This window comes from Mustela putorius, unplaced genomic scaffold (assembly GCF_011764305.1).
Source record: "Mustela putorius furo isolate JIRA1106 unplaced genomic scaffold, ASM1176430v1.1 tig00003875_pilon_pilon_pilon, whole genome shotgun sequence".
In the NCBI taxonomy this organism is placed as follows: domain Eukaryota; kingdom Metazoa; phylum Chordata; class Mammalia; order Carnivora; family Mustelidae; genus Mustela; species Mustela putorius.
The window spans coordinates 6,206,976-6,233,477 of NW_025422026.1; the positions used below are offsets into that span (position 1 = coordinate 6,206,976).

General features: G+C 49.9%; 1 long non-coding RNA gene across 3 annotated transcripts; it reads right to left on the bottom strand.

Annotated features, from left to right (window-relative positions):
* Positions 1-348: 348 nt before the first annotated feature.
* LOC101687070 lies at positions 349-26,430 on the bottom strand. 3 transcript variants are annotated; one of them, XR_200300.3, is made up of 5 exons: positions 26,223-26,430; positions 25,505-25,572; positions 21,968-22,160; positions 5,014-5,066; positions 349-919 (listed from the first exon to the last, which is right to left on the bottom strand). It is a non-coding gene; the product is annotated as an uncharacterized LOC101687070 (long non-coding RNA). The 3 variants fall into 3 exon arrangements; XR_001181359.2 differs by lacking the exon at positions 349-919 and having other exon boundaries at positions 4,895-5,066; XR_006602682.1 differs by lacking the exons at positions 349-919; positions 25,505-25,572 and having other exon boundaries at positions 4,895-5,066.
* Positions 26,431-26,502: the final 72 nt, after the last annotated feature.

Genomic DNA, 26,502 nt, shown 5'->3' on the forward strand with positions numbered 1-26,502 from the left:
GAGAGTATGAACCTAATATATACTTATTTATATAATATATTAAAAATGTTTTTTCTATATTACATACCTATAATAAAGTTTAGCTTAAAAATTAGGCACAGTAGGAGTTTAACAACAACAATAACAAAATAAAATAGAGACTTCAAAGCAACACACTATAGTAAAAGTTACATGGGGGCGCTGGGGTGGCTCAGTCAGTTAAGCCTCTGCTTTTGGCTCAGGTCATGATCTCAGGGTCCCAGCATCGGGCTCCCTGCTCAGCGGGGAGCCTGCTTCCCTTCCTCTCTCTCTGCCTGCTTGGGATCTCTGTTTGTCAAATAAGTAAACAAAATCTTTTTAAAAAATAAATAAAAACAATTTTTTAAAAAGTTTTGTGAAACGTGGTCTGTCTCTCTCTCAAAATATTGTGCTGCACTCACCTTTCTTCTTTGATAAGGTGAGAGGATATCGTGGCCACGTGAGGGGCGGACGTGGGGTGGGTGACACAGGCACGGGGATGTGGCATCAGGCTACTGTTGACCTACTGATGATGCGGCAGGAAGAGGATCGTCTGCTCAGGACACGGCTGACCTCCAGCCCCGGAAACGTGGAAAGCCAAAGCACAGAGAAGGGGCGACTACCGCACCACCAACTAAATGCTAGATTGATTGGGGTTTCGCCAGTGTTTCCACCAATGTCCTTCCTTCCAGGGTCCAGTGCAGGCTACCATGTTGCCCGTAGCCCCATGTTTTTTAATGGATGAAAGGACAGAAATGTCATTCTTCATCAGCTCCACGGGCCCTCCCGACGCAGAGCTCTTAACAAGGCTGTCTCCACCGCGGGCAGAGGATCTGCACAAGCCCCCGGTGCTGGTGCGTCGGGGTCTCCCTGGCCAGGAAGTGGGTTTGCTGAGCGCCTCAGTGCACAGAGGGGCAGAGCTCTGGATGAAGGAAGGAAGGTCAGGGGTGGCTTCTTGCTAGCTTGGAGGTCCACAGGGAGAATTCTGGAACTGTGCTAGACCGCGCGGATGGGAAGGGGGAACCCCCAAAGCTTCGGAGCGGCTCCGTGTTCTGCTGCTTGGCACACACACACCCCTCAGCCCTAAGCCAGGCCTTCCTGGAGCTCAGAGGGCGGCTCTGCATCCAGACTTGAATGAGAGTCACAAGTCCCAGCCTGTTCCTCGAGCCCACACGTGTGAGTCCTCCCAAGGAGCCCAGTCAGGGCACCTGATGGTGGGCACCTCTGAGTCCCAGCCCCCCCTGGGAGCCCGGAGCTGGCCAGGCCCCCAAAAGCCATGGAGGGAAGGCCCCGTTGGCTCAGATGAGGACGGGACAATGGCCCCTTTTTCCGGCAGCTGGCAGAGCCTTTCAGGCCCTGAGCTTCTGAATGCCCATTGGAGCCAGACACTGGGCTCTGTTTCGCGGGCAGCCCTGTGCCAGGCCCACCACCGCCCAGAGAGAAGGAGCCTTTCTTTCCCGTTGGCCAAAGCCAAGGCTCCCAAAAGAGCATCGGCGGCAAGGGGGGCTGACCTTTGTTCAGGAACCGGCTTCCCACCACCCTCACCCAACCTCCGCTTGGGAACCTCAGAGCTGGACGGGGAAGCGTGTCACCCGCACTGCGGGTCAGGCCAGCTCCCTCCTGACTCTGAAGCTACAGGATTCCCAGCCCTGCTTGGCGCACTGCCTCCACACCTCCCTTCCCATTCTCCAGCCGCTCTGGAGGCCTCTCACAGAGCTCAGCCTGCGGGCCCCAAAAGGGGGGCTTACCCAGCTGGCCGGTGTGGGGCTGTGCTGGGGCCCGCTGAGCCACCCAGGTGCCCCTTCGGTCTCTTTTTTAAAATCATCTCTTTGTGGGCACCTGGGTGGCTCAGTCGGTTAAGCCTCTGCCTTCACCTCAGGTCATGATCCCAGAGACTAGGGATCGAGTCCCCCATTGGGCTCCCTGCTCAGCGGAGAGCCTGCTTCTCCCTCTCCCTCTGTCTGCCGCTCTGCCTACTTATGCTCTCTGTCTGTCAAATAAATAAATAAAATCTTTTTAAAAAATGATCTCTTTGTACCAATAACTCTTCAGCCATGTCTGTGTTAACATACTCTTTCCCTCTCCCCAAATTATTTTGTTAATTCTAACCTGTTGGGTTTTTAATTTTCATGTTGTTTTCATTGTGGTAAGATAGAGAAAACAAACTTTACCATATTAACCATTTTTTTCTATTGTGAATTTTCCATTGTGAATGGATTCACCATTTTTAAGTTAAACAATTCAGAGGCATTAAGCACATCCACAATGTTGTGCAACCATCGCCACCATCTATTTCCAGAACTTTCTCATCATCCCAAACATAAACTCAGTGACTCTTGATAACATTCATTCCCCCTTGTCCAGCCCCTGGTAACCTCTTTCTACTTCTGGTTTCTATGAACTTGCCTGTTCTAGACTCCTCATATAAGTGGAATCTTACAATATGAGTCCTTTTGCATCTTCACTTGTTGGCCTTAATAATAAATATGTAGGCTTGGGGCACCTGGGTGGCTCAGTGGGTTAAAGCCTCTGCCTTCAGCTCAGGTCATGATCCCAGGGTCCTGGGATCGAGCCCCACATTGGGTTCTCTGCTCAACGGGGAGCCTGCTTCTCTCTCTCTCTCTCTCTCTCTCTCTCTCTGCCTGCTTGTAATCTCTGCCTGTCAAATAAAAAAAAAAAAAGAAAAGAAATGTAGGCTTCAAGCCCACACATTTCAATTACTTATCCTCTCCTTAACTCCGTGCTCTACATGGGCATGAATTCCAACAACTCCTAGCTCTACATTGGCCCCATGGGCAGGTTCCAATGGTTGGAAATGTCCAAGTGACCTCCAGTGTCGTTTGTGTCTCCAAGCCCTACCTCTGCCATAGTGAACTTGGAGAAACAGGATTTGAGTCACTTGGTTTTATTTGTATTAAAAAAAAAAATTTTTTTTGTATTTAAAATTTTAAACAGGGGTGATTGGCTGGCTTAGTAGAGCATGTAACTCTTGATCTCAGGGTTGTAAGTTCGAACCCCACATTGGAAGGTAAGGATTATTTAAAAATAAAATCTTTTTTTAAAAGATTCCATTTGTTTACTTAAGAGAGAGAGAGACAGTGTGCAAAGCGGGGGGAGGGAGAGGCAGAGAGAGAAGCAGACTCCCCACAAAGCGGGGAGCCCAACGTGAGGCTCAATCCCAGGACCCTGGGATCATGACTTGAGCTGAAGGCAGACACTTAACCAACTGAGCCACCCAAGTGCCCCCAAAATAAAATCTTTGAAATAATAAAATTAAAAAAAATTTTAAACAGTGAACCAGAGAGCAAGTTCTAAGGACATAGCAGTTTTGTTAGGAAAGTGCAAATTTTAGATTAAACGGGAAGTGTTTTTACTGAATTTGAACAACTTATTTAAAATGAAGTGTCTTGGGGTGCCTGGGTGGCTCAGTGGGTTAAGCCTCTGCCTTTGGCTCAGGTCATGATCCCAGGGTCCTGGGTTTGAGCCCCGCATTGGGCTCTCTGCTCAGCAGGGAGCCTGCTTCCCCCCCTCTCTCTGCCTGCCTCTTTGCCTACTTGTGATCTCTGTCTGTCAAATAAATAAATAAAATCTTTAAAAAAATAAAATGAAGTGTCTTCTTTTTAAATTGTTCCTATTTAATTCTAATGTAATTTTATTCAATACCGGGACACACCAATACATGGGTATATGTCCCTCCCTCTTAAAAAAATAATGTAAAAATGTGTGTCCATGTTTTCCCTTTTTGTACTATAATGATTATTGTATCTGTAATTTCATTTCTTTTTGAAATGGCGTGAGCTTATAGATAAAATTCAATAAAAGAAAATTTTGGCTGCCTGCCATTTATCTACTGCTATTCATTTCATGATTATTGAAATGACTGCCAATAATTTTGTCTTATAGAAGAGGAATGGTGTTAAGTATCTGTGCAGAGATATGCTAGCCATGCCCGGAAACAAACACGAACGTCGCACACAGCTAAATGCCCCAAGCCTCTGATCATGGGGAGGGTAGGTCTCAGTGGACAGCAGTCCTGGTGATGGAAAGGTGGGTCACTGCCCACTGGCCTGTGCCCAGGTTGGGTGCTGTTGGACAAAATGGGGTCTGGAGCAGACAGACAGGGGAGCGCCTCCTACTCAGACCCCAGGGGATCTCTGGAGCCTGCAGAACCCCCACCCCTCCCTCAAAGATCTCTTCCTCGCTGCACTTCCAAGGTCTACCACGAGGTGCCGCTGTGGCAAAGAGTCTACAGGCCCCGTCCAAGACTACTGGGCAAAGATTGCGGGGCGCCCTCCTTATGCCAGGCACTGTACCCCGCCCTGGGGATTCCAGATGAGTAAGGTACAACCTCTTGTCCCCAAATATTGCACAGCCTGGCGGGGGGGGGGGGGAGCAGACGGGGACTGGCCAATGGTTGCACTGTATGTTTCCATCAGTAGGAGAGATCCCTCCAGCACAGCGGGAGATCCAGGCAAACTGAGCCCTGGAGGAAACATACGAGCCAGGAGCAGGCGACTAGTGCTTTGACGGGAGACAGAGGTATGCACAGGCCTGGAAGTGAGCCAGGATGTGGGAGTAGTCAGAGGCGGCACTGGTCATGGAGGGTCTTTAGTCCCAGCCTAAAGACCTTGGTCTTTCCCATTTGAGACAAAAGGGAGTCACCCAAAGGTCTGCTTAGAAATACACTTAGAGGGGCGCCTGGGTGGCTCAGTGGGTTGAGGGTCTGCCTTCAGCTCAGGTCATGATCTCAGGGTCCTGGGATCGAGTCCCGCATCGGGCTCTCTGCTCAGCAGGGAGCCTGCTTCCTCCTCTCTCTCTCTCTGTCTGCCTCTCTGCCTGCTTGCATCTCTATCTGTCAAATAAATAAATAAAATCTTTTTTAAAAAAATGGAGAAGAGCCACCCCCCATTAAGAATATGTATGTATATACTCATAAATATTCACAGACTATAGCTACACGATATACCACAATGATGGCCATTAGGGGTGGGGGGCACAGGGAGGAGGGAGACTTACATTGTGTGCATTTTGTTCATATTGAATTTGGAGCCACGGAATGAATCACCTTTCTGAAAAAAATAAAAAATTATTAAATTGTAAAATCTTTATAATTTAAAAAGAAGAAGCTAAGATGACTCTGGCTGTGTTGTGTAGGATGAGTTGGAGAGACTAGAGGCAGGGGGGCTGGGGGTGGGTGTGAGCAGGGGGCTGAGTCTCCAGCCTGGTGACAGGACCAGTGTTCAGCTTATGAGCTTTTCTGAGACGACTAAGATATAAGGGGCATGAAAAGCAAAAGTTTCGCTTGCAGATCTTTAAAAGAAAACTGCAAATCCAAATGAACAAATGCTGAATTAGTTGTCTGTGGGATAGAACTCATGCTAACCAGCAGTCACCATACAACTCATAGAGTACAATTTTGTTCAATGTGAGCGCATGTCAGTAGGTTTGATATTGGAAAAGGGATGTCCCAGGAAGCCCTACGGGACCGGCTTCCATTCTACATTTCCAGGACCGAAGTCAAGCACCAGGGAGATTCAGAAATCACGCCCAGACCTGGAGCAAGTTTCTGGAGCTACAGATACTCCCAGACATGCTCACACTGAGGTCTCCTCCTGCACCAGGTAAGAAATTTGAGCAGCGGCAGGAGGAGGCAGCTGCCAGCAGTGGGGCTCTTTCAAGGAAGGGATATATGGACAAATATGGTGGAATATCTGCCGTGAAAGGGAACCTTGAGACCGTGATGGTCAACCCCCTCCTTGGGCAGAGGAGGAAGCTCAGCCCAGAGAGGGACAGAGACTGCCCCAAAGCCACACAGCCAGTTAGCTGCAGAACTGAGACGCACCCCACCTCTTCTTCCTCTCTGCCCTTGGTGGCATTCACTTGGCCACATGGATGTCCTGGAGGTTCCACTCTCAAAGCCAGGAGATGACCGCTAGGGTGTCCCTCAGCCCTCCTCAGGCAGAACTGTTAGCCAGTCATGCTCTATAAGGGTTGTTGGCAGGATTCAGAGGCAACTCCAAATCCCAGGTCTGGCACACGGGTGTACCTTCTGGGGAGAGGAGTGGACAGGAGGTCCTGGTACAGGTTTCTGAATATTTGCCTGACCCAGGAAGGCTCAAGGAACCATTTGTGTCGCAGACCTGTGAGCTAGCCTTCCCCACCGCATAGTTTCCATGCCCTGGCAGGCCTCCTTCATATCAACACATGATCACCCAGCCTTACAACCCTAATGTACACAAAGTAATGGATTTTCAGATTTGATTACATAACAACTAAAAATCACATGTGGCCAAAAAAAAAAAAAGCCTTATTTGAAGTTAAATTAAAAAAAAAATGATAATTTGGGCACCTGGGTGGCTCAGAGGGTTAAAGCCTCTGCCTTCGGCTCAGGTCGTGATCTCAGGGTTCTGGGATCGAGCCCCGCATCGGGCTCTCTGCTCGGCAGGGAGCCTGCTTCCCCCTCTCCCTCTGCCTGCCTCTCTGCCTGCTTGTGATCTCTGTCAAATAAATAAATAAAATCTTTTTAAAAAATGACAATTGGCAGAAAACAACATAAACAAAGGAGGAAGAGTATAATAGACAGTTAGGACAGATTAATTTTCTAAAAGATGAGTAACCCACAGAAGGCAAGCGAGATAGCAGGGAAGGAGTTTTTTGGTTCTTGTTGTTTTTTAAGATTATTTATTTATTTGTCAGAGATAGAGAGACGGAGCACACAAGCAGGCAGAGTGGCAGGCAGAGGCAGAGAGGGAAGCAGGCTCCCTCCTGAGGAAGGAGTCCGATGCAGAACTCGATCCCAGGACCCTAGGATCATGACCTGAGCCGAAGGCAGCAGCTTAACCGACTGAGCCACCCAGGCGTCCCAGCAGGGAAGGAGTTTTGTACAACAGAAGGAGCCGGACAAATCAGAGCGTCAGTGTTTTAGAAGAAGTCAAGGGAAGGAGGGTTATACTCTCTCAGGGGGCATGGGACCAGCCTCCTCTGTCCTGGACTCCTCTCTTTCTGGCTGAGAAACAAGAGTATTTTCTGTGCCAGTCAGAAACCACACACATGCCCGCACGCATCCTCTCTCCCGAGAGCCCCTCTGTGTGTCTTCTAAGAGTTTTCAGTCCCAGGAACGGACTGCAGCAGTAGACATGAATCCTATTAGAAACAGCTGAGCTGGCAGCAGAGAATCTGCTTCCCTTCCTCTCTCTCTGCCTGCCTCCTTGCCTACTTGTGATCTCTGTCTGTCAAATAAATAAATAAAATTAAAAAAAAAAAAAAGAAAGAAAGAAACAGCTGAGCTGGAGGCCTAGCGTGAACACTGGGTCACCTCTACGACCTTCGGCCCTCCTCCTTCCTTCTAAAAGAATCCCAGTTTGGGGGCTCCTGGGTGGCTCAGTGGGTTAGAGCCTCTGCCTTAGGCTCAGGTCCTGGGATTGAGCCCCGCATCCCGCTCTCTGCTCAGCGGGGAGCCCGCTTCCCCTCCTCTCTCTCTGCCTGCCTCTCTGCCTAATATTCCAGTCCACCCAAATAAAGGACTCCTGACTGGACCAGACTAGAGGTTTTCCAGAGGAGCAGCAGGATCCCTACAAGCACGGACACTTCTGTGGGACATTTCCGGTTGTCACAGTGATTCGGGCCCTGCAGATATTTGGTAAGCTGGGGTGGGGGCTAGAGTGCCTGACACTTGCAATAACAAAACCTTGGTCTGAATCCCACCAGACTTTCAAATGTTCCACTGAATAGAGACACAAATGCAAAATCTGAGCCTAGAATCTAATCCTACTTTACATATTAACAGAGAAGTTTTTTGTACAGGTTTTTTTTTTTTTTAAGATTTTATTTATTTGACAGACAGAGATCACAAGCAGACAGAGAGGCAGGCAGAGAGAGAGAGGAGGAAGCAGGCTCCCTGCTGAGCAGAGAGCCTGATTCGGGGCTCGATCCCAGAACCCTGAGACCATGACCTGAGCCGAAGACAGAGGCTTTAACCCACTGGGCCACCCAGACGCCCCGTACAGCTTCAGTACATATACAGACTATATTCCACAGCACAGCAACCACCGGGTACATTGAGAAGCCTTGTGTTCTGTGGTGTCTAGAATCTTCCCAAGAGTTATTATGTCAACACAGTCATGTACCAGGTGGCAGTGTAGCCACCAGAACAATCCACCTGTATCTTCCGCCATCCATCACTGCCACATTCATGGAGATTTTAGATGCAGGTGAAGGCATTTGATTGTTTTGTTTTGTCCTCTAGAATACTTGCACCTGAGCATGTATCTTGAAAAACATGTTTTTTTATTGTATATTTCACTTTCTTTTCCTTTTATACTTAGGGCTCTGGATTACTGGATTTTTTGGGGTTTTGGGGGGTTGTGATTATATGCCCAAGCAGGTTCTATTTTCTAAGATTTATTTATTTATTTGACAGAGATCACAAGTAGGCAGACAGGCAGGCAGAGAGAGAGGGGGAAGCAGGCTCCCTGCAGAGCAGAGAGCCCAATGGGGGGCTTGATCACAGGTCCCTGAGATCATGACCTGAGCCGAAGGCAGAGACTTTAACCCACTGAGCCCCCCAGGCGCCCCAGTGGGTTCTGTTTTCTACATATTACATAAGGATAGTAATATTTACTATGGAAAGCAGGCACCAGGCTTGATGGGACTGGGAACCATTGGTCTGGACCGGCTGGAGCCATCTGTCACTCCACGGACTGGGCGGAGCGCTTTCCTCTCCTCTTCTTCTTTGGCATGGACAAGCAGGCAATCATATGGTTCTCGTGGTTACTGGCAGCCGCCCTGTGACCGTGAAAGGGGAATGTTCCCAAGGACAAAGCCAGTGTGGAAGATGAAGATGGACGAACTGGGACCTTGGTGACCTCCCTGAGCCTTGATGCTGTGACATTCAAGGACTCTTTCCTCTGGACCTCCAGCTCTACTGGGAAGGCAGCAGCCTTCCAACCAACTGTTGGGTACGGTGGCATAAAGCATTTGGTTAAAATGGCACTGCAGCCGTGCTTTCCTCTTCAGAAAGAGGGAATCCCAGGGACCAAGGATACACTCTCATCTTACTTTTGATACCAGCATGGCTGTTGATGTTTCTGACCTTCTAAAGGCCACCAGGAGTCATGACTTAGAAGGGACAACAGCCATAGGTTTTTCTCCACCTCTGAGAAATATTCTTAGGGCTCAAAGTGGGTCTAGCAGAAAAGCCACGAGTCTAGGTCTCCATAAGAACTTGAGATTGGTGGGTGCCTGGGTGTCTCAATGGGTTAAAGCCTCTACCTTAGGCTGAGGGCATGATTCCAGGGTCCTGGGATCGAGCCCCACATCAGGTTCTCTGCTCGGCAGGGAGCCTCTTCCCTCTCTCTCTCTGCCTGCCTCTCTGCCTACTTGTGATCTCTGTCAAATAAATAAATAAAATCTTTTTTAAAAAAGAGAACTTAAGGGTGGCTCAGTGGGTTAAGCCACTGCCTTTGACTCGGGTCATTATCTCAGGGTCCTGGGATCGAGTCCCGCATCAGGCTCTCTGCTCAGCAGGGAGCCTGCTTCCTCCTCTCTCTCTCTGCCTGCCTCTCTGCCTACTTGTGATCTCTGTCTGTCAAATAAATAAATAAAATCTTTAAAAAAAAAAAAAAGAGAGAGAGAGAGAACTTAAGATTGGGTAAACCAAAATGGACACAGTACAAACCACATGAAAGCCAGCTTGGCAGAATCACGGCCTGTTACACACATCTGGAAGGAACTTGGGAATTATCTGGTCCAGTTCTCCTGTGGATCAGTCTGCATAACATTGCCATGCTGCAGTATCAAACAACCCCAAATCTTAGCGGCGTGAAGCAACATCATTTATCTCTCATTCATGCTTACATGCCCACTGCAGCTCGGTGAGGGGTCTCTGCTCATCATAATGACTCAGGGACGCAGGCCTAAGGGATCTCCATATGGACCTGTACTTCCACAACCACCAAGAACATGGCCAAGCTTAAACTAATTGTCCCTTAAAGGTGTTCTGGAAAGTGTCACACACCTCTTCTATTCATATTTTATTGGCCAAAACAAGTCTTGTGGCCATGCCTGTGTTCACCAGGCATGCAACAAAGGGCTGGGATGTTTAATCCTCCTGTAGGAAGAACCAGTGACGGGGACGGGGACACTGAATATGGGGGAACCCTATGACATGTCCCACATCTGGCTTGCAGCCTCTGGGGCCATCCTGATTCTACCTGGGCTCCCAGAGGAACCTTCCCGTGGGAGCAGATCTAACTGTGTATGCTTCCATCCGACGGCCTTCTGGGAGACCCCATCCCTGACCAGACCAAGTTCAGACTGTCAGCCTGATCATCAAAGCCATGTCCCTGCCCCCCTTCTTGGGCTGCTCTCCCTTGATCCCCCACTTAGTCATCTATCCATAACCATCTACTGAATGCTGACCACTATGCCGAATTCTGGGCAAGAAAGCATACGCAAGACCAATCCTGTGAGCCCCTCGGGGCCAGAACCACCTCTGTTTGTACCTAAAGACTCCCAGATCAGCAGCCCACCCACCAAGGCTTTCATACCTCAAGGGCTTTACCTAAAGCCCTGCCATTCTTCCTCCTCCCACTTCGAGCCTGGATCCTTCCTGACTTCCGCAGGTGGGGCTGTGTCACTCCGGCACACAGCAGCCTCCCAAACCCCCGCGATGTGTTATTATGGGGCTTGTTCGGTTGTCTGTCTCCCCCAGCAGACCACAGGCTCCTCCAAGATCATGGTGGGTAACTCTCTCTAGCAAACAGTAACAATTTAAATGTTCAACCATAAAGAATTGTTAAATAGGTCACAGGTATTCCTATTCTGGAATATTAAAAAATACTAAAAATGATGGGGTAACACTCTTTGAATGAACACGCCTCCTTTGAAATTATTCCAGCTGCGATACAGCTTACCCACGGCAATAACCTGAGTGTCCACCAAGAGAGTACTGGTCAAATGCGTTAGAGTCCAGAATTGCACAGAATGCAGGTATTAAAGCTAGTGTGGGGGGGGGGGCGCACATGGGTGGCTCAGTCAGTTAAGCGTCTGCCTTCTGCTCAGGTCATGATCTCAGGGTCCTGGGATCAAGCCCCGCATGGGGCTCCCTGCTCAGTGGGGAACCTGCTTCTCCCTCTCCCTCTCTGCCAACGACTCTGCCTACTGGTGCTCTCAAACATCAAAGAAATAAATACAATATTTTTTATTTAAGAGAAAAAGATTAAGAAAAAAATTCTCTTTTTTAAAAGAGAAGAACAGGGACTGGCTCATTTCGTGGAACATGTGACTCTTGATCTTTGGATTGTGGGTTTGAGCCCCACGTTGGATGGAAAGATGACTTAAAAATAAAATAAAATCGCGGGGGGGGTGGTGCCTGGGTGGCTCAGCCGTTGAGCGTCTGCCTTTGGCTCAGGTCATGATCCCAGCATCCTGGGATGGAGCCCCGCATCGGGCTCCTTGCTCAGCGGGAAGCCTGCTTCTCCCTCTTCCACTCCCCCTGTTTGTGTTCCCTCTCTCACTGTGTCTCTCTCTGTCAAATAAATAAATAAATAAAATCTTTTAAAATAAATAAATAAATAAAATCTTGGGGCACCTGGCTGGCTCCGTCGTTGGGCGTCTGCCTTCGGCTCAGGTCATGATCCCGGGGTCCCGAGATCGAGCCCCGTATCCGGCTCCCCGCTCAGTGCGGAGTCCCCTTCTCCCTCTCCCACTCCCCCCGCTTGTGTTCCCGTTCTCGCTGTGTCTCTTTCTGTCAAATAAAATGATAAAGTCTTAAAAAAAATAGTCAACTCTATACATGCTGGTATGGACCCATCTCCAAATACACTGTGAACTGAGGTGCAAAACAGGGTGTATCGTGTACTTTCCTGCACAAAGTAGATCCTGGGGGGAAATATGTGTGCTTGTACACAAGGTGGAATCTCTCTAAATAGACACAAAGCAAACTGGTATTAGCAGCTGCCTCTGAGCGGGGGAGCCAGGGTTCGGGCCCCACATAGGAGATTTACCATGCTGTCTACACTTTGCCCAGATGAAATATTTGTTACAACATGCTTAGAAAAAAAAAAAAAGTTAGGAAGAAATATAACATCCAGGGGATCATTCAAGACACCTTGTTATCTGGAAGTAATAAATTCAGATTTTAAATTGTAGGTACAATAGGACCCCTATTTTTGTAGAAAAAAATGTACACTACATCTCAATGTACAGAAAAATGTTGGGGCGCCTGGCTGGCTCAGTTGGTAGAGCACGCAACTCTTGATCTTGGGGTTGTAAGCTCAAGCCCCACCTTGGGTGCAGAGATTGGGAGGAAGTGAGGAAGGGGAGAAGGGGGGAAGGGAGGAGCTGCATTATGTACCACTTTAACTTAGATCATGACCTTGCCTTTGGCTCAGGTCATGATCTCAGGGTCCTGGGATCGAGTCCCGCATCGGGTTCTCTGCTCAGCAGGGAGCCTGCTTCCTCCTCTCTCTCTCTGCCTACTTGTGATCTCTCTCTGTCAAATAAATAAATAAAATCTTAAAAAAAATTCAAACTTTAAGAAAGGGTATAAACGAAAACATAACTCCCTTTCCCTCCATTCAGCTGCCTGTAGCCTCTGCTCAGTTCTTCTCTCTCCAAAATTTGGTAAGAGTCTGTGAGTCTGGGGGCAGGACCACAGGGGGTAGTTTCTTTTGTGCTTTCCTGAAATTTCTAATTTTTTCTAAATATACCTATATTACTATGGAAATAAGAAAAGTCTATATACTTCTTTTTTTTTTTTTAATTTATCAGAGAGAGAGAGGGACAGAGAGCGAGCACAGGCAGACAGAATGGCAGGCTCCCTGCCGAGCAAGGAGCCCGATGTGGGACTCGATCCCAGGACGCTGGGATCATGACCTGAGCTGAAGGCAGCGGCTTAACCCACTGAGCCACCCAGGCGTCCCAAAAGTCTATATAAAGGGTTCAGAATTAAGAGAGCCCTGGACCTCCATCCGTCCATCTATCCTTCCTTCCTTCCTTCCTCTTTACAGAAACAGGCTTGGCGCTCCTAGGCCACTGGTCAGCAGCTTGGGGGGCAGAAGCCACATTTCTAAGTTTCAGGAAAGGCCTCTACTTCCATTCTTAAAAAAACCCTCTTCCTCACCTGCTCTGACGTCACCGCCGCCACCCCCCCCTCCCTCTCCACACCTGGGCCACCCCTTTCAGATTCGAAGTCAGCCCAAGGGAGAAGCAGCTCCTGTTACCCTGTTGATTCGTCCGAGGGACTGAACGCGGGAACTCTCCTGTGTCTCGTCCTTCCTCAGAGAGTTTCTAGAAACCAACCCGAAAAACAGAAAGGCAAGAAAGGAACCGAGCTGAAGAATTCCTCTTTCACAAGAGGCCAGGTTAAAAACAACAGGCCTTGTTAAAACCCGCACCTTAATGAGACTCCTTCCCAGCCTAATTGTCGCCATGGCAATGACCCCTAGCGGCCATCTTTAATTAACTTGGCGTCGGAGTCACCAAATGAGCTCCTCCAGTAAATTGCCCGCCAGCCCAGGCAGTCACGCGGCCCCTCCTCTGTCCTTTGGCCTCTGGCGGGGCTTTCTTCTTTACCTCCCGATTCTCCCGGCAGGGCTGGGGCGGGCCGGACCCATGGTAACACTAACAATAGCAAAAGCAGCAGTAGTAGTAGTAATAGAGCATATCAACGCATGCATTTATCATGCATACGATCGAGCAATTTCTATGCAATAACTCTTAAAATCCTCACAGGAATCTGATGAGGGACGCACCATTACCACCCACCTTTTTCAGAGGAGGAAACTGAGGCATGGAGAAACTAAGCCGGTAAGTGGCAGGGCTGGGATTTAAACACAGGCTCTGTGGGGGTGCGTGGGGTGCTCAGTCCCTGAAGGGTCTGACTTTTTGCTCAGGTCAGGATCTCAGGGTCCTGGGATAGAGCCTCGACTGAGGCTCCGCACTCAGCAGGGAGTCTGCTTCTTCCTCTTCCTCTCCCTTCTCCCCTCACCCCTGCTTGGGCTCTTGTGCTCTCCCTCTCTCTCTCTCAAATAAATAAATAAAATCTTAAAAAAAAAAAAAAAGCACAGGCACTGTGGTAAACCAGGGCCACCCTTATAATCCCTCCACTGGAAATGAATGAAGTTCACAGGGTCACCTGCTTCTCCTGAGCCCAGTAAAGACCTGGAGTTTCCCACCTGCGGCTTCCCAGCTGGGTGACCTTGAGCCACTTACTTCACATCTCTCTGAGCCTGCTTCCTCATCTAGAACAGGGAAGGTGATGAAACTGGGTCAGGAGTGGGGGCAGGGGCCCTAGAGCCTCATCAGCTCTGTTCCCTGAAGACGCCCGAATCCACCAGAACCTTCCTGTTGTCTTTATTTATTTATTTATTTATTTGGAAAATTGTTTTCTTTTAAGTGTTTTTTTTTTTTTAAAGATTTTATTTATTTGACAGAGAGAGAGAAAGCATGAGTAAGCAGAGAGGCAGGCAGAGAGAGAAAGGGGAGGAAGCAGGCTCCCTGCAGAGCAGAGAGCCCGATGCGGGGCTCGATCCTAGGACCCTGGGATCATGACCTGAGCCGAAGGCAGAGGCTTTAACCCACTGAGCCACCCAGGCGCCCCCTTCCTGTTGTCTTGACGCTGGTGTGGTTTCGGAGGTGAGATGGCATGAGGGTTAAGAGATAATAAACGTGCTGACCCATGCAAAGCCCGCAGCACGGTGCCTGCCCATAGTAAGTGTTCAGTGAATTTGTGCTGCTTTTATTTTCACAAAGTGGATGGCCGTGAGAAAGACCTCCTCCAGGATACAGCTAACAGTCAGGAACATCGGCAAAAAGAAGTAGAGGAGGCCCAATTGCTACCAGTGTTAGAACCTATGGGCAAGGGCTCTGGCACCTTTGGGAGAATACTGTGGAGCAGCGGAGCGGAGCTGCTGACCCAAGATGGTTGCCTCCATCTCACTCTGGCCTTGCCCACTGAACACGCTTACATCAGTCTAACCAGATCAGATCGGGAGATCCAGGTGCCAGCCATCAAGGTGCACTAAGCCAGAGGAAGCAAGAAAAATTAACAGGCACCCCCCCCACACCCAACTCACACATCCCAAGGACGCTCCCTAAAAGGCGCACAAGACCTTCTGTTTACGTTCAAGGGGCCAGAAGTTCGCGCCTGTGCATGCCTAGTTCCAAGACAGGATGGGATTGCAGTGTTCACTGGGGGCAGCCATAGGGAAAGAAAAATGATCTGCAGGCTTTGCCACAAACCTTCAAGTCCTTCTTCATAGCACCCCAGAGTAATATTTCCAAACCGCAACTTCTGGCCAAGTCTAAATCCTTCAATGGCTCTCCACTGCCTACAGCATGAGCTCCAAATTTATGAGTGGATTTAAAGACACTACAGAATCTGGCTCCATTGCTTTCCCACTCGCCCTTCATTCTAGCCACACCAGGCCACGGGCCATTCTCTAACTGAACCATGCTGCCATGACTCCGTGCCCTTGTCCATGCTCAGAATCCCGTATTTTCTCTTCTCCATCTAATTAGAACATCTACCTCCACTCTTGGGCCTTCTTAGGGACAGAGAGGAAGGGATGGGCTGCGTAGGCAGAAAGGGGTGTAGATTCAGACTTGGGCTGGAAGCAGAGGGAGCCTTCTGCTGTCCGGGGCTGAAGAAAGGCCTGAGGGCCGCCCTGGGTGGCTCAGATGGTTAAGTGTCTGCCTTCGGTTCAGGCCATGATCCCAGGATCCTGAGAGTGAGCCCTGCATCAGGCTGCCTGGTGGGGAACCTGCTTCTCTCTCTCCCCCTACTGTACCCCGTGCTTGTGCCCTCTTGCTCTGTCAAATAAATAAAATATTTTATTTTTTAATTTTTTAAAAGATTTTATTTATTTATTTGACAGAGAGACAGCACAAGTAGGCAGAGCAGCAGGCAGAGGGAAAGGGAGAAGCAGGCTCCCCACCGAGCAGAGAGCCCCATGCAGGGCTCAATCCCAGGACTCTGGAATCACAACCTGAGCTGAAGGCAGCTGCTTAACCGACCGAACCACCCAGGAGGCCCAAATAAAATCTTAAAAAAAATGGGGGAGGCGCGCCTGGGTGGCTCAGTGGGTTAAGCCTCTGCTTTCAGCTCAGGTCATGATCCCAGGGTCCTGGGATGCAGCCCAGCATCGGGCTCTCTGCTCAGCAGGGAGCTTGCTTCCCCCTCTCTCTCTGCCTACCCTTCTGCCCACTTGTGACCTCTGTCTGTCAAATAAATAAATAAATTCTTTAAAAATTTTTTTTTCCTTTAAGAAAACTTAAAATAAAGGCCTGAGCTGGAGATGTGTCAGCCTTACGTGTGCCAGCAGGAGGCAAACTTGAGCCACCTTTCAGCCTCTGACCTAGGAAAGGATGATGGATACCAATTTTTCTTTGACCCCAATCTGACAAATGAAGAAATTGAGATTTAGAGGCAGGAAGTAACTTACCCAAGGTCACACAGTGGCAAAGTAGAGGCCCCTGGTTCCCCATTGGTGTTCACACTACACCTGCATTCGTAGGGCTGTAGCCTATAGTATATATAGATGTTTTATAGGGCAGGGAACAGTCTTGAGGTCATCATACCAGGAGGTGTGATTCACCAGACACACGATGGGCAAGGATGTGCCCAGAGGCCTTAGTCTCTCAGCAGCTCCCTTGGCAGCCTCAGGACAACACACACACCCTTGGGGCCTGGGAGCTGCACTTAGCCTGGCTCTATAGTTCTCCCATGACCTTGGGAGGGGGCCCAGAACACCTCAATAGAGGTCAAGGAGGCTAGGAAGCATCCAAGACCACATGAATCAATCTTCTGTCCTCAGTCCACTTCCCTACTGTGGCCTCAGGCACCTGAAGCACAAGGTTTGCCTTTGTCCCTGCCCTTGGTGCTTGAGACTGGGGACATCACCCTTCCCCACCAGACATTGTTCCAAATGCAGACACAGAGCTAGACAGCCTGCCTCTGCTTCTCAAGACTGCTTGCCCTTCATGGCTGCTTGGGGATTACCCTGGTCTTAGGGTCCCCACAGGCTGTCGGGGACATGGCACTCTCCCAACCCCAGGTGCCTGAGAGGAAGTCCACTACCATCTGCATAAATGACCAGGCAAACAGAGCTAGGCTACATTTGGGGGTGTGATGTCTTTCCCAACTTGAAAATAAAGTAAAAACAGGTGTCCAGTGCTTTTCCAAGGGCAGACTGGGCAAGGAAGGTGACCCTGGAGGGCCTTGAATTCAGGAGTACGGCTTACCAAAGGGTACAGGGTCCAAGGTCTTGGACTCAGACTCGCTGGCTGGCAGGAGGCAAGAACGGCTTGATGCTTCTAGCACCAGTCCCAGTCTGGTCCCCACAAGGGCAAGGGGCTGTGAAGCTCTGCTCCCAGAAGAGTGAATATCAAACCATTTCCCCAGCTCAAATGAAGAAGATCTTGAGCTCAAATGAAAAAGACGACCTTCTTAAAAGCTCCCTTAAACATGTGTACCCTGAACATCTTATTAAGACAAAGACTGACCCTTAGAACTGGACTTTAGAAGCATATGGGAAGACTAAGGGTGTAGTCTTCCAACAGGGCACCTTTCTGACTGAAAATAGTTAGCCCAGCACCTCGCTCCCTCTTGGGGTTCCCTCCCTTTGGCCTTCCTGTCGGCTCCCAGTCCACCTTCCTCTTCCTTAGCCTGCCTGAGTCCGCCAACACCAGCTACTATTTCCTCCTGCTGCCTCTTGGTCTTTCCTCTAGTCACCCCCTGCACCTCCATTTCTTAAAAAGAACCTCTTCCAGGGCGCCTGGGTGGCTCAGTGGGTTAAGCCTCTGCCTTTGGCTCAGGTCATGATCTCAGGGTCCTGGGATGGAGCCCCGCATCGGGCTCTCTGCTCAGCAGGGAGCCTGCTTCCCTCTCTCTCTGCCTGCCTCTCTGCCTACTTGTGATCTCTCTCTGTCCAATAAATAAGTAAAATCTTAAAAAAAAAAAAAAGAACCTCTTCCAGGCTGTATCCAAGGGTTCGGTTCCCAAATCCTCATTTCAGCTGACCTGTAGGCATATAGGACCCTTTTGAATCCTCCTTCCTTCTTAAGACTTTTTGCCCCTGGTCTCAAGTTCACTACTTCCTCTGTTCTCTTCCTACTTAAAGACTCTGCCTCTTGATCTCCTCTTACTGATTCTCCTTGTCTTCCTCCCCTCAAAATCAGGCTATCCCAGTCAGGCCTTAGGACATTTTTCTTCCTTCTACACTGAATCCATAGTGATTTCATCTTGCCTCATGATTTTAAATAAGATCCAGAGGGTGACGACTCCCAGGTTAAAACCTCCAGCCTGGACCTCTCCCCTGAATGCCAGGCTTATACATCCAGTTGCCTTTGGGGCTTCCCCCCAACCAACTATGCCCCCAACTATCTAATAGACCTCTCTAATTTAACATGTCCAGGGCCAAGCCGATGTCCTCACCTCCAAAACTCGATTTCTCCTTCTACCTTCCCAGTTTCTGAAAGACAGACTCCGTCCTTCCAGGAGCTCACATCAAAACTCCCAACATCATCCTTGACTCCAGTTCTCCTCTCACATTCCGCCTTCAGTCCCTCAGTAAATCACAGCAGTTCTGTCCTCAAAATGCGTAAGTAATAAGCCAGTTCACTCACCAATCCCTGCCATCCTGATAGGTGTTCAAGGTAGGAGAAGCAGGCAGGGGCCAGGTCATTGAGCAGGAGAGCTCTCTTGACGGTGGCAAGAACTTTAAGTTCTACTCTGAATTATAGGAGAAACCACAGGAAGAATTTAAATATGACGGGATTGGCCTCTTGAATAAACCACTCTGGAGGCACCTGGGGGGCTCAGTGGGTTAAGCCCCTGCCTTTGGCTCAGGTCATGATCTCCGGGTGCTGGGATCGAGCCAGGCATCGGGCTCTCTGCTCAACAGGGAGTCTGCTTTCCCCTCCCTCTCTGCCTAACTCTCTGCCTACTTATGATCTCTCTCTGTCTGTCAAATAAATAAATAAAATCTTCTAAAAAATTTTTAAAAAAGAAAAAGAAAAAATCACTCTGGTGCTGAGTGAGGAATGGATTAAGGGGGTGAGACTAGAGATGGTGAGACCAATTAGGTGGATATTGAGGTTGGGAGTAGGAATGATGATGGTGTGGATTACTTTTCTTCTATGAAGAATCGTCCACCTCGATGCCCCCAGGAGCCTGTTTCAGAGGCAGGAAGATGGGCCCTGGGGGTGGCTGGGTGAGCACACTTTGTCCATGACCTCAGCAGAGGGGGCCCGTGTTTCAGCACCACAGCATGGACAGCTCCAGCCCCAACCACCCCTAATAGTGGAGCGTGGGTGTCCAGCCCTTGCCCAGTGTGCCCCACAGAAGCCTGTGGCTAGGGGCCGGGGCCGTGGTCAGGCTTAGGGGAATACCCTTTCTTTGGAAATCTGCATTTGCAATCTTCTAAAATGCAGACAACAGTAATGAAGCTGCCCTGCCACACAAGGGCTCCATGAGTGTGGACAAGATAGCCACCCACGGACTGTAGGAACACCAAAGATAGAGGTTGCCAGAGAGAGAGCCCCCTTAAGAGCCTCTTAAGATAGTTTGTCACGGAACCCGGAGTTTATTTCCCCGACTTGGGTGATCAAAAATAAGCCGCTGCCTTCGGCTCAGGTCATGATCTCAGGGTCCTGGGATCGAGTCCCACATTGGACTCTCTGCTCGGCAGGGAGCCTGCTTCCCTCTCTCTCTGCCTGCCTCTCTGCCTACTTGTGATCTCTGTCAAATAAATAAATAAAATCTTTAAAAAAAAAATGAAGCTGAGTTTGCAGCAGGTTGGATTAAGGGATTGTTGGAAACCTATTGTCCTGGCGTTTCCCCCCGCAGACCCTGGTGGCCAGCACCTTGTGTGTGGCGTCTCTGCAGACAGAGGGCTGGAGAACTAAGTTGCTTCTCCCGAGAGTTGGACAATCCTTCCAGAGCCAGCGCAGATTTTCTCTTTGTGATAACAGAGTTTCTCTGGGATGGATTGGTCCTGCACCCTGCTGTTCCTGCCTCTGCCCGCACCCCTGCCACCCTAACCAAATCTAGTTTCACTTGATGTGTTCAAACTGGTTTGATTTTCTTATTTGGAACTCAGCAGGATTCCTACTCCCAGAGTTGAAGAGCACCACTCGGGATCAGCAGACTGAAGGGACCTTGCTGTGCCAATTCAGGCTTCTGAAGGCTCAGTTTTGCTGGGTCAGGGAAGCCCAGTGGGGCTTCAGGATTTCTCTCTTTGAAATGACCTCTGCATTTCTGGTTCCCCCAAAAAGGAGATTCCTCTCAGCTTCCCAGGCAGACCCTGGCCTTAGGGATATCAGCTAACCACAACAGGAGCCCATCAGGGCATCCGCAGTGCCTGACACATGGCTACACCCTGAGGTGACCCAGCTCCCTGCCAGGTCCACAAGGTCATCTCGCCACCTACTTGGCCCTCACTCCTCCTACTTGGCCCTTGGACAAGGTTTCTTAGTGTGAACAGGGGCCAGATCCTGACCTCTGACATCCCAGCTCCTTCTCTTTTACCTCATTCACCAAGTGACCTTGGGCAAGTCACTTTTCACTTTATTGCTCTCAGCCTCAGTTTCTCCACCTGTGAAATGGGGGCGGGGGTGGTGGGAGTAATTCCTCCCAGGAGACTACTATTTTAGGAGTCCTAGAGACAAAAGTATGCCTCTTATCATAGTTCCAATAAGTGTTGTTCTGATATTAAGATGCCTTGGGGTGCCTGAGTGGCTCAGTGGGTTGAGGCCTCTGCCTTCGGCTGGGGTCATGATCCCAGGGTCCTGGGATCCAGCTCCACATTGGGCTCTCTACTGGGCAGGGAGGCTGCTTCCCTCTCTCTCTCTGCCTGCCTCTCTGCCTAATTGTGATCTGTCAAATAAATAAATGAAATCTTAAAAAAAAAAAAAAGATATAGGTGCCCTCCTGGAAAGGGGAGTACCTGTGGAGACTTCCCAGAATTAAGGGAGACTTCCCCCATTCCCAACCAGTGCATGTTCTGTCTCTCTAGACCTTCTGGGACCTTCCCTGAGGATTGGGTAGACATGTTCACATACATTTTATAGATGGGAAAAGTAAGACCCGGGAGGGGACCTGCCTTGCCCAGGGTCCCCCTTCAGTTCCTCAGACCAGGATTCCAAGTGAAGGGGGCCTTAGCCCTCAGCCAGTTACCTTATGTGCCTCTCTTCCCTCCCCCAGTCCCAGCACACCTGTTCAGGAATTTCTAAAGGAGCGTAGGGAGCCATGGCTGTTCCAGGAACAAGAGGGTTCACCTCCCCATATATCAAGACCTCAACTCCTTCACCTATAAAATGAGAACGATGAAACTCTGCAGATGAGTGTAAGGATTAAATGGGATTTAAAAATTTAAAAACCCAGCAATGCCTCCAGCACCTGGTTCTACAGATGTGGGACTTACCATCTCCCTGAAGCAGCCCACATGGCCCAGAGCCAACCCTTATGGTTCCAAATGGCTGAGAGAGGTTTAAATGGACCAGTGTCACGCCATTGGAAATGTGGCACTCCACGACTCCAAGCCAGCCTCTCTTGGAGGGTTTCGGAGGGCAGGAGCCAGGTTCCAATCCAAAAGCCAAAGGTGGGGAGCCCACAGGGTTGTCGAGGCTGCCTACACCCGTGCTGGGGTTGCTGGCTCCCATGATCCCTAGGCTCTCAGGAGCGCGGGAAGCAGAAGGATCATGTCCCAGGCCGATCCCACCCTGTGCAGATCCCACCACCCAATCACACCCTGATTGGGGCGGGGGGGCGGGGGGGGGGGATCCCTCTGGTCCTGGGGCAGGAGAACAGCTACAGTGGTTCATTCCTCAACGTCTTTCTGATTCCTGCATTTCCAAGCTGAGACTCAAACTGGTTTTTAATTAGCAGCACTGATGGACTGTTGGCAGCTCTGATATTTTACACCATCTAGGAGAACAACTGCTACTACGCACAAACGTTTATACATACCAGGGCTCATCGAATTAGCTGTTCTCCCCGGTGCGGACCCATCACCTGGCGGTGTTGGAGAAAACGTGGTGCGGCCAGCCGTAGAATCAGGAATATCATGATCAAGGCCAGTTCCGACGTGGCGCGCCACCTCAGGCTAAGGGGGATCCGGGCTTTACCTCTTCCCGGGTCTGCGCAGAGGTGGCAGTAAGGGCTGGAAGAAGGGGTACAGTTCTCACTTCCAAACTGCGTTGAAGGGGATCCCTTATGCCCACGCCTTTAGGCTACATGCAAAGTCTCTCCACCACACTACCCGAGAAGTACAGGGAGCGTGCTCCGAGCTGAGTGCTGGGGCCTCAGCGGAGAAGCAGAAGGCACGGCCCTCCACCAGCCGGGCTTCCCTAGCACCGTCCCCACCAGGACCCAAACACGGGTCACGCCATAGCGACGAGACCCTCGTGCTCAAAAGGCCGACCTCCACATCTGCACTCCAGGGCAGCTCACTGCGCCACCCATGCCCCCAACTTCCCGGCGGTCCTGCCCTTGCAACGCCGCCCAGCCCTAGGCGGTACACTGTACACAGTAGGTGCTCTGTCAAGAGTAACTCCCTTCGGCTTCCCTTAGCTAGAGCCCTCCGCGCTGCGGCGGCTCGGGCCCCCCCTGCTGGCTCACTCAGGTAATGACCTGCGCCCCCACTAGCGGGGAAAGCTGGAAAGCTGTTTTTTTTTTTTTTTTTTTTTTAAATATAGGGAACCCGCCTATCATCCTCTTCCTACCTGGGCCCCATCCCCAACTTCCTCCAAAAGTACATGCGAGAGGCTTCCAGGAAAATCTTATTTTCTGGTAATTTTATCATAAACGCAAGTAAAATGAAAAAATGGACTCATTCACTCAATAAATATTTACTGAACACCTCGTATTAACCACCAGGGCCAACACTGAGCACTTACTGCCTGCAACGCTTTGTTGGGCTTTTCTACAGGTATTAGCTCATTTAACCCTCACAACTTTGCTATTAGGATGGTACTGTTATTACCCCCACATTACAGTTAAAGACACTCAGGCCCCATGATCAGGCATAACTGGTAAGTGGCTTTGAATCCGTCTCCAGAGCCCCAAGCCCCATCCATTATTTTACACCATTGTGAAAAACACTGTCGTAAAATTAAAAAAAAAAAAAAAAAGACATTGGACGTGGCTTCAAAGCATTCCTTGTTCTCTAATTTCCCTGGGGAATCTCTCCTAGAAAGAGAAACAGATGAATGTTTTATCCAGAGAGAGATGTTGGAGTTTTGCTGGTCATTGCCTGGGTATCTGTAATTGCCTCAGCAATTACAATTATACTTGTAAATAAAACCAGGCAAATCACCAGCAGCTTGAGATCCCCATCCCACCCGTTTGAAACTGTACTTCCTTCCAGAAGAGAAGGGAGTGAATCTTAGTAAGATTCAGTGGCCAGAAATCATGAAGGAATTTGACCTACAGCTCTCCCCACCTCAAAGTGGATCTCGCTCTTTATGAGCCTCTCGTTTGTTCCTGGGAACATCGAATTAGGCCCCAACCCCACCAGGGCTTCAGCACAGCTTTAGTGCCTGGCATAAGAGCCTGTGCAAAGTGAGTGAAGGGGCAACACCCACTTGGAAAGAATGCCTTGGTGAGAAAGCCACGGACCCAGTCCAGAAGGCTAAGAATCGTAGAATGGAGATAGATCTTGGAGACAGAACTGGGAGACCAGCTAATCCATCATTTATCCAACACGGGTGCCCAAAGTTAAATGGGCTACCTTAATCCTTGATACCAATATTCCAGTGTGGAAACTGGAAACCCACTAGTCTCCAGTATGCCCCAGCCCCATCTTCATCCCCTGCCCAGGTCTGTGCCTCATATGTGTCTGGTCACCCCTTTTAAGACTCTAAGTTCCTTTGAAGACAGACTTATATGTGACTCATCACTGCACTCCAAGCTCTGAGCACAGAGGAGGGGCTGAATGAAATCAGTTTCCCCATAAAGTCCCTAACTGGTGATCGTCCTGCCCCTGTTTGAATCCTCCTGGAAAGGAAACACTCACTATTTCTCCATAGTACTTCTTCTCCCGTGGGTCAGTTGGTAGGTTGGGTTCTTCCTTCTGTAGCTCCGCAGACCTAGCATTGGCCTCTGAGCCTTTCCTGAGACCTGGGGAAGACTACAGATTGTACCAGAGACCCAGATAGCAGCCTTCTGTCTTTGGAGCCCAGTCCAAAGGGCTAATCAAGAAAAAGGAAATTTCTCTTCCCAAGCGGCATGGGGAGACCCACCTGTGCTGCACAGGGGACTCCAGGCTCTCTGGGGTTCACGGCACAGTGTGTAGTTGCATGGGGCTAATCCTTCCCATCCTGATGTATATCTAGTCTAGGAGAGGCTGGCCTAGAAATGCCCAAATGCCATAATGGTATTTCGGTTCCATAGTATTTTCCTGAGTTTTCATGTGTCAATGTGGGCTGGGAGATGTGTGTGTCCACGCATATGTGTGTTTGTCAATTTCTGCATCTGAACACAGGCTAAGCACGGACCCAAGAATGTGACCAGAAGCAAGCTTACATCCTGAGGGTGCGGGGGGGGGGGGGAGGGTGTATGCACCACAGTGCGTACAAGCTGGCAAATATCCTATAGCCACAGAAGAAGTGGGATCCGGAGATCTTAGAGATATATGTATATATACGAGTGTGCAGGAGTATATGTGTATCATAAACAAAGCCCAGTCTGTGTGGCATGCTTGTGTGTGTGTGTGTGTGTATGTGTGTGTGTACACAAACGGCAGTCTGTTTCTATGTCTGGGTGACAGTGTGTGTGGTACGCTGTCTATTTACAAACATTTCCTGCCCTGGTTCTTGTGATCTTGTGGCTGAGTGTGCATGGAGGTCAGTTTGTGTGTTTATGTGTGCTCACAATGGAATCCCAAATCTATCCGTGCGTGACTGTCTGTGTGCCTAGATGCGAAGTGATACCTGAATCAGGGTCTGCATGACTCTGGGGGGGTGTGAGCGTCCCACCTGCACCCCCAGCCTGGTTCCATAACCCCCTGACCTTGTGGACAGACTTGGGTGCTCTGATCACAGAGGCGGAGCCCAGGCAGGCCCTGAGCCTGGCCAGGGGAGCGTGGATAAGAGACTGGTGTTTATGGGCAACCTCGCCGGAGCCTTTGTCTGGTGCCCACTCCCTATGGCCCCGAAATTCCTCACCCTGGCAGGATCTTGGCTGTCCTTGCTCCCAGACTGCCTTCCCTAAGGAGTCCCTTTAACTCACAGCCCCTTCCCGGCCAGGGGGCTGAGAGTTGGGGGATATTCATCTTGGGGAGTTTTTGTTCCGCCTCATGAAAGGCCTCAATGGCTGGGAATACCATTCTAATTACAGGGAAGCCCAGCTTATGTAGGGGACACAAAGGGCTGTGGTCTCATAGCAGGCTCCTTCCATCCGTCAAATAAGGCTGTCTAATGACGGGGTGAGAGCTGTGAATGCCTAAAACAAACTCGAAAAGGAGGGAAAATAAAGCCGCCGGGGGCTTAAAATATATTAAATTACCCTGATTAGGAGTCGTGGCTTTGCAGAGCTGGTTGGAGAAGCGGAGGAAGCAGAGAGTCCCACTGTTCCTGTGGGGGGGGAGAGGGGTCAGCAGGTCGGGAGGGGTTCACAGAGCCCTAGCCCATTCTCATGCTAACGCCAGGGACGCACCGCAGGCTTAGTGAGCTGGAAAATAGAAATGAATTTGCCATAATCCTTCTCCTTCTGCTCCTGTCCCCACCCCAGGAGAAGTGCTGCTTAACTAGAGTCCCCTTAGAGCCTGTTGGGGTTTGGGGCTGGGACACACCCTGGAGCCTGGGCCCCTGGGCACACTTACCCTTCTGATGGTGCAGATAGTCACAAGGACACACGCTGTTTGCAGATGCAAAAACGCTTCCCTCCTCCACTTGCACAAATACTTATGTGTAGGCATAAGTGCCCCTCTTCGGGGGGAACACACAGGCCTCCCCACACTTTCACAGATGCCAGTGCACAGACACCCAGCCCTTCTCAGGTGGCCACATGTGCTTCCTGGGCACGAAAACACACACACACACACACATACACACACACACATCCCTTCTGATGTGCTCCCAGAGCCAGGTACCTAGGATAATTTCAGTGTTTTACAGCAAAGGAAACTGAGGCTCAGAAGGTAGCCAAGGGTCAGGCCTTTCCCAGCACCACCTGGGTCATCCCTATTTCCGCCCCAAGACAGGGAGATAAGCCTCTCTCTTACCTGGACCTCAGTTTCCTGCTATTAAAACGAGGTGCTTGGGGCAGCACGTGGATGGCTCAGTCGGTTGAGTGTCTGCCTTCAGGTCTGGGTGTGATTCTGGGTCCTGGGATCCTCGAGCTCCGCCTCCCCATCCAGCTCCCTGCTCAGCGGGGAGTCTGCTTCTTCCTCTCCCTCTGCCGCCCCCTGCAAGGGCTCGCTCTCGCTCTAGCTCTCTCTCTGAGAAATGGATACAAATCTTAAAAAAGAAAAAAAAAAAATGAAGTGTTGGGGTTGCCTGGGT